Source organism: Anopheles coustani, chromosome 3 (assembly GCF_943734705.1).
Source record: "Anopheles coustani chromosome 3, idAnoCousDA_361_x.2, whole genome shotgun sequence".
In the NCBI taxonomy this organism is placed as follows: domain Eukaryota; kingdom Metazoa; phylum Arthropoda; class Insecta; order Diptera; family Culicidae; genus Anopheles; species Anopheles coustani.
The window spans coordinates 56,025,441-56,038,130 of NC_071288.1; the positions used below are offsets into that span (position 1 = coordinate 56,025,441).

At 44.8% G+C, this 12,690-nt stretch overlaps 1 pseudogene; it reads right to left on the reverse strand.

Moving 5' to 3' along the window:
* Positions 1–2,831: 2,831 nt before the first annotated feature.
* Positions 2,832–6,672, reverse strand: LOC131263294 (uncharacterized; annotated as a pseudogene).
* Positions 6,673–12,690: the final 6,018 nt, after the last annotated feature.

Sequence of the window (12,690 nt, forward strand, 5' to 3'; positions counted from 1 at the left end):
ATTTGTCAATGTTTTTTTTTACCAAATTAGACCAAGTCCCTGAATTATTGGTTTCATTTGCTAAAGGTTTTTCTAACAAAGTCGAGACTGGGACCTTATTATTAACAAACTTTAGTTGGTTACCGTGCGAAGATGCGTGTAACCTGCTGTCTCGCTCCAACTCCTCTCTAAAGGGTTGCAAATTCTTTTCCAATCTCTGACCAATGTATTGCTCGAACGTTTTAAACATTGGTTAAATTGGATGGTACAAACACCACCACCCGAGATCTCGTCTGCATTCTTTTCCGGCGATTTTTTTGCAACGCAAGCGTCGAACCGAAAACACAAATTTTGATTTTCTTTCAACCATTTAAATTCACCTTTTTTTAAATGAGGTGGAGCGACGTTGAAACACATCATCACACACTCCCTTAAAAAAAACAGGGTCCTCATTTTCAGCTACGTTCTTGCAACATTTCGCACAGTTTTCCTGTTCCATGACCGTATCAAAATTTCTGGGCTAAAACCTCAAAGTCAAGGGACGCCCGCGCAATAAAACAGTTACCGTACTTGCCTGTACTACACGAAAGGCAGGTGATGCCGCAAACTATCCGCCAAAACAAAGTTTTACGAAAACCCGTTATCTGGTGTGGCTGTCGACATTCACACAAAAATAAACACTTTCACAGAGACTGACTAGCTTTAGACACAATTATCGATGATCAGATCGGACAATATCCTTTCTTTTCATGTGATAATTATACAACTTTCTGGAGCCCACACAAAACTAAACTGCACCTGTCAACGACTGCCCTTCAATCCTTTCAAAAATGGCATGGTTTCCGGGAGTGGTAGCAAACCGGACCTTGTTGTGTTAACGACTCTGCACGAAGGGCTTTATCTTCCGGTAACACACTGCCTACTTCATTTCTATTCTTCACGTAACTTGTTCATGGCGAATTCAAACGTTTAATTCGGCCTCTGGACTATTTTCCAACGCAACGATCAAGTTACCGTAAGAAGGCGGGAAGCTTGACAATACCATTGCCATAAAGACTCTATCTTTCACCCCTTTTTCAACCATTTGAAGACGCGTGTGCAGATTTATCATGTCACTTAAATGAGCAGAAAGATTGCCACCTTCACTTATCCTTAACGTGCACAGTTTTCGCAAAACACAAAGAACTGACGGAAGTCCACTACTCTCATGCACTGTGCAACGAGTGTCCTAAATTACTTTGGCTGTAGTTTTATTCAAAATATGAACTGCTTGAGTGTGGTCATATGATGTGGTATTTCCACAATGCATACGTTAAGTGCGGCCGCCACATCTTGCTTTGGAGTGTCTTGGGCGTCGCTTTGTTTGGGTGCAAGTTTCTGTGCTCTTTTGTTGGTTAAGCGGAGGTCTTCTTCGGATGAGTTTGGTCTGGTGTTTTTACGTTTGTGGGTTGTTTTTGGTTCGTGTTCCTGTGTTTTGTTCGTGGTGGAGTTTGAAGTTTTTTTGTCAGGGGTTGTTTTGCAGTCTGAGGGCTGCTACCAAGGAAGCAAGATCTGCGATTTGTTTATCTCGTGGGTCGATTGTCTAAGAGGCGTCAAGTCGGTTGTTTACTGATTTTAGTTTTTGTTCTTCGTATTGTTTTCGTGCTTCGAAAAAGCTGATTCCACCGTCAATTTTGATATGGATGATGTTTTGTTCTTCGACATATCGTGGGCAAGAGAGACTCAAAGAGTTATGGTACCCATCACAGTTTCTGCATTTCGGAGCAGCGTCTGGTTACAGTTTGAGCAAACTGGAACAGGCGACGGGCATTTTGCTTTGCTGTGGCCGAATTTGGCACAGTTAAAGCATTGCATGGGTCGGGGGTAGTAAGTCCGGGTCTTTACTTGTAGAAGTCCAATGCGGCTGTTTGTGGGCACGAGTACTGAGTCTACTGTTAGCAGGAATGAGTTTGTCGGTGCCATTTCGGTATTATTGCGTCGTAAGAATCGTCTTACTGCTGTTACTTTTTGGTCCTTCAGATTTTCCAAGACTTCTTCGTCGGTCAGTCCGTTCAGTTCAGGGCATGTGCACATGCCACACACATTGCATGTGGTTCAAAAATGGATGGTCAATGATTTGTACGGGTTTTTTGTCCGATAGTTCCGTGATTGTCTTCAGTTTGTCAAACTGGGTCTTTGATCGTGTCTTTAGCAAGTATTTCGTACCTTTCTGAATCGGAGTGCAGGGTTCCATTCCTCCGACTTGGCTAGTAAGGCTCTTGCTGATTAGAAAAGGGTTTGTTGGTAGCTGGTGGTTTCGGGTCCATCCATTCTGGTTCAACTCTCTAATCTCCAATACCTGCTCATACTTTACCAGCTCCTTGGTAAGCGTGGGACGAAGTATGACAGGTCTAGAATCTTCACCTCGGTGGCGCCATCCGCAAGTTGAATTTCAATTGGGTAACAGACACCATCGATTGTTTTTGTGCAAAATGTTTTGGGCTAGTTCACTAGTAGCGTAGATATCGCAACAGTATTTTGCACGTCGTTATTCAATACATCATACACTGAGGCTCGTTATTCAAAACATCATCATATCCATCTGTTTCAGGCTGCGAATATTGTTGAATGGGGTCATTCTCCTCATAAAATCAGAACGTTAGATTCCTTGAGTACTTGAAGACGCCATTAGAGCTCCATTAAGAATTGCAATGTTTTCATTTGCATCAGGTACCAAGCGTGCAACGGGATCACGCTTTAGATCAGTAAAACACGCGTACGAATAGATGAAGAGATGTAAATTTGGGTTCACGGTTTTAGAGTACGGATTCCTATTGCATATTCGTATCCCTGCGAGGTATGGCAAATAGAAGTCATTCTTCATCATTGCCTGAGTCTTTTTGGAATTCATCACCGACCTTCTCGGTCCTCGGTTTTTTGGGTTGAGAGTTGGGAGAAAAGGTTGGGTAGGTGTTCTTGGACGTCTGAATTGGAAAGGGAATTATGAAGAAGGTAGATGGAGACGAAAGTTGCAGGAAAAGGGGTGCTAATTTTGGCTGCGGAGAAGGGGAGAAAGGATTGAAGTTGGCAAGGAGAGGATGGTATGTCTTTCAAAATTCCTTTTGCTGTGCTATGGTGTGAGTTTGTTGTGGAAAAGGAGGTGTACCAGTTGTATTTATTTAGAGGAAAGGATTGAGGATTGATCGTTTTCTTCCGAGAGTTTGCGGAGGCGACCGTGGACATGGAGGTGTCAGAGCCAATTTGGGATGCAGAGTCGGTATCATTATCAGTGTCTGGGTTGGTGCTGTAAATGCTATTGGAAGTTTCTAGGTCTTGAGTTTCGTTACTATTTCTGGGATTTGTGGCTGTGGAGTTTTGTTCGTTTTTGTCTGTAATGAGTAGGAATTAGTAGAATTGAGTTAGTGGGGAGGTACCTTACGGGTAAATCTTTTAACCATGGTGATATTCTGCTCTTTCATGTAGGAAAGAATGGTCTCTACATGAAGCTCCTTTTTCCTTGAGCTCGAGGGCGAAGATTACGCATTGTACACTTATTTTGTGTTTTGTGGTGTTCTATTTTAACGGGGGTTTCGTCGATTAGTTTTCTTAGAGAGAGAAGCTTTGTGGATTGGTTATTGCGTCGGATTTTGTGGAGATACTGCCCCCCTCCATTGAGGCACTTACCTGCTTCCGTAATCTTACCTGCACAGTTTTCAAGGGACTTTCGGATGATAAAAGGATTTTTAGGAAGGAAAGCGCCTTCGGTTGCTTCCAGTACTAAGAAGTTGAAATCTCCCGATGGAGATCCCAGCCAATCTGGAGGGGTATTTTTCCTACCCGAAGGGGAGGAGGGGTTCCTGTGAAGGAATAGTTAGGTACTACGTAGTGAAACTAAAACACTGTAACTATTAGTTCAGTGTATCCGCTCTCTTATTCTTTCTATGAAGATCGGGACCGGGTGACTGATCGGTGTCTTCGTCGATGCTGGTAGTCTGCGATGACGGCTGGTGTCGGGGTTGGAACTGCAACTGATTTGACTGGTTACTGCGGAGACCTTTTATACTGTTGATTGCTGCTAGCAGTTATAAGTCACTTGTTACGATTAAGTTAAAAAAATACAATTTTATTTAGTACCGCATTGATCGGAGGTCGGAAATGAACTGATTACAAATTTAGCTTAAAATTATGTCGTGGCGCGGTCGTGCACGAAGGTCCGCCGCGTTAGCGTCTGGTCGGTGTCCGGTTCTCAGCCTGCTGCGCGTGGTCTGCTTCGTCGACGATTCCCACGGTGGACAGCGGTCGCTGGCTGGCGTGGACATGTTGCCCTGCCACGTGATCACCGTTGTCTGCCGTGTAACTTGCACATGAGGTGATCATGTATTCAGGGCACGCTGGGACTTCATGAGCGCCGGAAACGATTAGCTCCAGATTTGGGAGGCGCGTTTCTGTCATCAGCGTTTCTGTCAGCTGCGTTTAATAGTTTTGTTTACTTCGTCGAGAGTCGAATGATCGCTAATTGTTTGCACGCGTAAAAATATTATCGATGCTTGCGTCATTGATTTTAATTAAATTATTCGTTATCACATCGTGGTGTGCTAACTTATTATTAAGAATAAAGTAAGTAATCCGAACTATTAAAATAAGTAAAAAAAACTTCAGGTGGAGAAAAAACGTGGGCACGACAAATTCACACTCACTAATACGCGTAAACACGAGTTATTTCGATAGAGCTATTATTATTAAAATTAGTTGGGACAAAACCCTTTGTTCCTCCAACGCTTCCAACGAAAGCGCAAAAAGCCGGATTGCTCCGACCCGGCGTTTCTTGTTTGAACTTGGAAACTATCCTTTTTTTAACACTTGTATTCACTCACACCGTTGACCTTCGTCAACGGTTGGACTCGAACTGTTCGATGGAATACGGTGACTTCGATGGAATACGTAATACGGAACTTGGGCTAAAAATGGAACACGACCAATCGACGATGTGTCGGTAACACTTGACTGTTAGATAAGCGGTTACGCCGAGGAGATTTATAGCCAGCAGCACGTTTACGGATGTTGATAATTCGCTTCTTAGCGCACGGTTTTCGTCCTCCTATTTCTCTAGTTGTTGGATGATAATTATGAAACACTCAGTTGGGTTGTAGTAGAACATAATACATAAAACCAGGGACAAGGCTCTAGCTCACGCAACACATAAAAGAAAATGGGGGGATGAAAATGCCAATACCAAAGGCATCAGAATGCTGCAGCTTTCTGTGGCAAGACTTCACGAAGACGTGAAAGATATCAAAAAGATGCTGGAACTGATGGTGCCAGGCAATTACAATGCATCTCAACCGTTTTTTGCTGCTACAACCCTTAAGGAGTTGGACATTTAATATTGGACTATTAATTTCACAAGGCAATTTTGTTTGCTTTAAAAAATTTGAAATGTGTACCTTCTGGTCACTAGACCAACGATTAAAACTCATCATTTTATGGGTTAAAAATCCCTGGAGCAACTTTCGACTAACACCTAAGTCAATCAAATGTAGTCGATCAGCAATGGGAAATTTTTTTATCATATCTAAATTTGCAACATCCTCTAGAGGCGTGCGGATTACTTTATGATGTGCTCTGTCTTTTCTAACACGAAATCCAACATCCGTGCGGGGTGCTGCACTTACACCTTCAAAACTTATTTTATTTTCCGGCTGAACATGAATGCCAAGAATAGAGCATTTAGTGCGCCCATGTTTAGCCGAAAATGCCGATTTAATAAAAGATCGCGCTGGCGAATCGGCTATAAATGCGCTAACGCATACTGACACTATTTTGAAAAAAAAAATTTAGGCCTATTTATTACAATTCATTCAACTCACAAACAAGTGGCCGCAAAAAAAACTCTATGTTGTCGGGTTTTTTGACCACAAAATATACCGGCAACAAAAATGGGACAATCCTTCAATTCTTCAACTTTCACAAGTATTGGCCAAAATTGAGTTGACGAACTTTTAAAAAGAGGTAGCCCGTCAATACAAATTTGAAACTTAAAATTCATTGCCTCAGGAATGCCACCGTTGAAATAGTTTTTAAGGGCGACTTCAATTCCCTGGTACCAACACTTTCCACCGGTTACTTTTTGTATTTCATGTGCAACTTTAGGAGTTCTCACAAGGGTTCGGGCATCTTTTGGAAGATCAGGATGACCGAACTTCCCTAAGATTGCCAGTAGCAAATTAACGAAATTCCGAGGGAGTAAAAATTGCTAAATAACGCAATGCCTTCATCAGGGTTTCAAATTCGTCCAAAATACGATAGCCTTCGCCCAAAACTCTTCACTTGTACTACTTGAGGTCGGAATGTCCGGAAGTTCCTCAACAACTTCAGTATCAATATTTTCTATATTATTGTTAGTAGCTATGTTTCCACTACCGCTACTCTCACCAACGCTATCCGAAGTGTTAATAACACTAACATCTAAAAAGAAAAGAAAGACAAAAAAAACAAGAATTAGTTGCGACCTTCGCTTAAATTCTTCTGAGGTCGCTATGTACATATTATCTATAGATATTGTTCCTATAATTTCATAGAGTTCGGTTAGTCTAACATATCTGGGGGCGTTAACGATCATACGCATGATTCTATTTAGCGCTATTTGCACTTTGCTCTTATGTATGTTGGCGCATTGTCCCCAGACGGGAAGGTCGTTGGTGACTATTGGTAGAATAAAAGCCTTGTATAGGACTATCTTGTTGCGTGTGAAGTGAAAGTTTAGACCGACGTTTAATCAAGGGACACAGGTTCTTTGATAGAATGGCCAGTTTTTGCGTGAGTAAGTTAGTGTGGGTTCTGAACAGTAGTTTTTTGTCACTTCTTAGTCCGAGGTACTTAACCTCGGAAGACCATTGTAATGGGGTGCCATTAGCCATTGGATTCGCCGTCGGTTTGTGGAGCTCTCCGCGGAACCGGTGGGGTAGGGTGATCGCCTGGGTTTTTGGCTGATTGATCTTAATCTTCTAGGACTCCGAATACTGGACTACGGCGTCAAGGCTTTGCTTGGCGCGATTTCTGAGTTCTGCTACGGTTCGCCCCTTCACCGTGATGGCAGTGTCGTCCGCGAACAGGAACAGCTCGGCTTCGGCGGGCAGGGTTTTTTTTTGCGTAGGGTTCGCACCATTTATTACCTTACAATACTAGTTTTTTTTTATATCACACTAATTATAATAAAGGCGCTAATCCCTATGAAGCTCTACTAACGGAGTTTCTCTCCTGCCTAATGTGACGTTTTTTTTCTCGTTACATTCTGGTTTGCATGTTTGCATACGCCCCGCGTAGGCGAATGCCTTTAGTGGACAATTCAAAAACAAAAAGTCTCATCTTCTAAACCGACGCTGCAGTCGTCTTGCCTCCTGCAGCGCCTCATCGGCGGCGGTGAAGTCCCTCCGGGCAGCGAGAAGCTCCTCCTCCGTAACTGCGTCGTGCTCCCGGAGCAGAGCCTCGTTCCTCCTCTCCAGTATCTCGTGGTTCGCTCATCTAGTCGTCCTGTTGCGTAACCGCCGGATGCGCAGCTGAATGTTGCGCAGTACCCTAGACCACTCCGATCACGCCGCAGGTGTTATCGCAGCAAGTGTTTGAGTGAGCTCAGGGCGCCGTCTCCGAGCTTGGTTTCGCGCTCGTCGAACGGCCGCCTCAGCCGCCTGCGCTCTGGTCGTCTCCGCTGTTGCTGTGGAGAGCCGATGTTGTTCCTCGCCCCATTTCTGTTGGAGGTGGCGCGTGATCTCCCCAGCGGCGGCCACCACGCGATTCCAGGCCTCCACGCTGTCTAGCATGAACTGCTCCAGGTTGTCCGCCTCCGCAGGCGCCATCCCGTGACCACACAGCAGCAGTGAACCCCTTGACGAACAGGTACTCACGGAAGAATCCATGTCCCGTTAAGACCAGAGTCAGGTAGAAATTCACCCATCCATGCTTCCGGACCGCCCAAGGCTCGACTGTTGGTAGCATCTGGTGGTCCCACCTCACAAAACGACTAGCGGGGTGGTTGGCATGTCGGTTGTGTAGACAACATATAGCAGGGGACCCAGGACGCTTCCCTGAGGGACTCCGGCCGATGCTCTGGAAATGCAGGATGATGTTGTTCCCAGGACGACGCGGAAGGTTCGTCCCTGCAGGTAGCTCTGGAGCAGTTTGGTGAGGTGGCGCGGAAGACCGAATGTTGCCATCTTGTGGACCAGATCGTCGTGCCACACGTTGTCGAACGCCTTCTCGACATCCAAGAGAACCATTGCGGTTGTCTTGGAAACCGCCAGATGGTGCTGGATGGTGTTCCGAAGGCGGACGAGTTGGTGGGCAGTGGAGTGGCGCGGACGGAAACCAAACAACTCCGCCTTAATTGGTCCTCGTTCATCAACTGCATCCCTCAGGATGCTCGAGGATGGAGTAGCCTCTCGAACACCTTGCTCAGGGATGACAGGAGGCTAATGGGTCTGTAGCTGACTGCCAACGTTGGATCCTTCCCTGGTTTGAGGATGGGCAGAACTTGCGATGCTAATATAATCCATTCTTGCCGCTCAGGATAGAGAGACTCTCTCCACTCACTCCACACGGCCTCTGCTGGCCGATCGATCCACCCCGGATGATCGCCTATGCAGCTCTATACCCGGTAGGGCTTTATATGTGACACCGCTGTCGTTGTTATATTTGGCGACCACAAGACCTTAATACACCATGCTTATCCAAAAACGGCATGAGGCCTTTTATATTACTTTTTGTTGAAATGGTTGATTCCGTTGAACGATCCTTCATTTCTTCAGGATATCCTTCCCATTGCGCTTTCTTATAAAGATACTCCTTTGCCACTTTTGTATCTGCATACGTTACTTTCTTTCCTAAGATTTTTTTATCTTTTATGAAGTCCACGAGTTTCTTTAAATTGGTGGCATGTTTGAATAGTCTGTTCCAACTTGAGCAATTTGTTTCTGGAAGAATAACTATTTCTTCGCTATGAAAACCTACCATTCGAATTTCCTCAACTGCGGTTCGTTTATCGAAACTGTACAGCCACCTTTGTCCGTCGTCTTCTAAAAATGACGGACCGTTGTACCAGAGCTTCGTATTGGTTGAAAATTCATCGTGGCTAAATCTGCAGGATTTTCTTTAGTAGGGACATAGTTCCACTGAGCCTTACTAGAAAATTCTAAAGTTTCGCTTACTCTTTGAGCCACAAACTGGTGATATTTCCTGTGTTCGCTATTAATCCAGGCAAGCACTGTTTGTGAATCACTCCAAAATGTTGTCGTTTTCACTGCGATACGGAGTTCTTCTTTTATTGCTTCAGTTAATCGTGCGGCAAATAAAGCTGCTTGAAATTCCAATCGAGGCTTTTATCGGTGCCATTCTGGCCTTTGCTGCTATTAGCCGTATGATATATGCGTTGTTATGACTTCTAGCATACGCATATGTTGCGATTGCTTCTTCTGATGCATCAACAAACGTGTGCAATTCCACTTCACTCGGTTTTGAAACCGCTATTGGTCTAATTATAGCCAGATTCCCTACGCTACTTATTGTTTTCTTCCACTCCTAAAATTTATCATTCAACTGTTCCGAAAGTTCGCAATCCCTATCTTCCGTCGCGATATGTGCCACTTGTTGACACGTTCGTACTCTTCCAGCCTGATTATGCAATGACTTACCCTCATCAGATCGCATTGCCTTATCCGTTTTCAAAGATTCACCACCTCGTCGTTCCAGTTGCCGGCTTTATTCGTCGATGAGTTTCGATTTTACACCTTCTAGGGAAATGTCTTCGTCTGAACGGCTATCAAGCGCTGTAACCAATCCGTCGTAGGAAACCGGCAAGCTTCGCAACAGCATGCAAACTTTAGTGTCTTTATCCAACGTTGTTCCAGCAGCTTCGAGGCGGTCAAATAAGTCGTCAAAAACACGCAAGTGATCTTCGATGTTACCATTTGCTGCGAGGTTAGTTGCTCACAGCTTCTTCAACAAGGAAACTCGAACGGATCGCGTCGTCTTCTGGTGGTTATTTTTCAATGAATTGAAAACATCGTGTGCGTAGACGGAGTTCTTCACCAGCGGTAGCTGACTGTCTTCAACCAGTAAGATAATCGTGGCCTTTGCCTTTCGGTCTGCTAGCTGCCAAGTTGCGGTACGCTCGTTCTCTCCTGGAACGCTGGCTTGGACAACATCCCACAAATTATCACGAGTCAGGAGCATTTCTACCAGAACACTCCACGTTTGCCAGTTGCCTCCATGCAACTTGTCGATTGCAAACTTCATGTCGCTAATCTCACCACCGATTGCAGGTGTAACCACACCGCCACAAAGGAGACCAATCGAATGATAAGTGCACAGGCGAAAAAAATATAACTATCCGGCTCGTCCCGACCGAATCTTTCAGCTTGAAAAAATATCATGCTTTGGATGTAGCTTCTGGGCCCATAACCTGTTGAGCGCAGGTTGTGATATTAAGCTGAGAATAACAAAATAAGTATTGGAAAACACGGATTCCGTTCTGCTGTGCTACGCCACGTTTTTTCCATTCGATCTGACAATACAATAAAGCACATTTTCTTCTGCGTCAAACGCACGCGGAAGCTGTCAAACTTAGTTCAGTGCTTACTTAATTCGTACAATCCAAAAGATTCAGGGTTCTTCGCCATGATTCCAACACCGCTTGCATGAATATCTTACCCTGAATGGTTAGATGACTGATTCTATGTGAAATTACGAATAAATAAACCACCGTTTTGGTGTGCTTTGTGTGATATCCTCTATTATAGTATATTGATGTAACAACGCATACGCTGTGAGTCAACGGGCAGTGGTCGCCACACACGACCTTCTTTATTCGGGGTCCGATCCATACTGACTACCCGCTGATCCATACTGATCCCTGTCACCCGTAACCCAGGATGCCACATCGTCCCTTTGGCAAAAATAAAGCGTTACTTATTCCCACAATTCTCTACTCTCTACACACATGTTCAAGTACCGCTTCGGTGGCCTTATATTTCTACCGCTACGCCCTTCAGACCTCGGATTCTCTTTGTACGGTTACCGCTTTATTAGTGCCTTGCATGTTGCGTTCAACTTGACCGTTTTCGGTTGGATTGAGTGGTGTAGTATGTTTCAGCTTAACTCCCCAAACCAACTGCAACCAAGACTGCAAATCCAAGCTGTTAAACGGAGGGCCGTTATCCGCCTTCATCAAGGTATTAGGTTCGTGATAGGTGTTGAAAATTCGGCGCAGAGCCCGCTTCACCGCTTCCTTGTCTGTTTTCTTCAAAGGCAGCGCCACCAAATATCTTGAATAATTGTCCACAAGCACCAATGCCTTCCAACTCAATACCTCCAAACATCAAGCAAAATCCATTGAAATATATTCCCATGGATTCTTTGGCAACTCCGTCTGTGTAATGGGCAAGGGTCTAGTATTCTTTGTCACCAGCTGACACTCTGGGCAACTCTTCTTCGCGTTGTTCTCCACGAAACTCGCACAAACTCGCTTGCGCCTGCAGACGCAGCACCCAGTCCGCGAACGGCTCTGCCGCCCTCATTCGCATCTCGCGGAATTTTAACTTCTCTTTCGTAGCGTCGCATAAGTCGCTGAAATACTCATCCAACGCCTTTACAGCATCCCTGTAGATGTCCGTAGTCATCGCCAAACTAGTTTGTTGCATTTCGATAACGCTCAATAGGTAGCTGCCCGCAAAAAACTTCAAGCCAGTTACGCGGGTTTTTGGATCCACTGACGTTTTGCATTCAACAATCCTCTCCAATTGGTTCCGGAACCTGATCCATTCCGCCTTACGCTTGTTCATGGGTACTCCTTCGTTCAATGGCCATGAACCCGAAAGCCACTCATCCGACACTTTCCTATTGTTTTTCTCCACCTCCACCATATCCTCTATTATATTATATTGCTGTAACAACGCATACGCTATGAGTCAACGGGCCGCCACACACGACCTTCTTTATTCGGAGTCCGATCCATACTGACTACCCTCTATTCCTGTCACCCGTAACCCAGGATGCCGACTATACTATCCAAATAGTCATCTACGTAATGTTGTTTCACAGTCCAATCAAATGATAAGGGAAACACTTGTCGTTGTTCTAACGCGTTACGGGTTTTTACCACTTGAGCACATGATGGAGAACAGGTTGCTTCCATCCTTCTGGCATTTCCTGATGGCTGTGACTTAAACCAATATTGGGACCAAGTATTGATGGCTTAGCATTCACATACGATTCAGTTGCAACTTCGGCTAAATGACGGAATTTCTGTTTGAGATCAGTAATGTTCATATTTTGTTGCGGAAATTGTTGTTCAACTGATTGATTCAGCAATTTTCTACTCTTGGTGGTTTCATGGGATTTGCGACAAATCAAGCAGGATCGACTTTTTGGAGGTTCCCAGTGAAGTTGGTATTTCGCTAGGGAAACTGCCTTTTTATTTTGTATTCAAGTTTGCTTATTTGTCTTAACACCACCGAAAGTCGAGAGACGCGAGTAGTCACCGGATAACTGGGCCGACGAGTTGTTGTTGGTTTATTTTTATAGAGGCTTTGAGCCTTTCGGCTACATTCGCCTCTGGGCCGACGAGTGTGTGTGGGCGCAATTCGCTTCGTGCATTTATAGTGTCCGGTTGTTCGTTTGCTTTCTCCTAGATGGCGCTCGTCACTGCAGTCGCGTTTCCACAACGAAGTCGTGAGTGTTTGT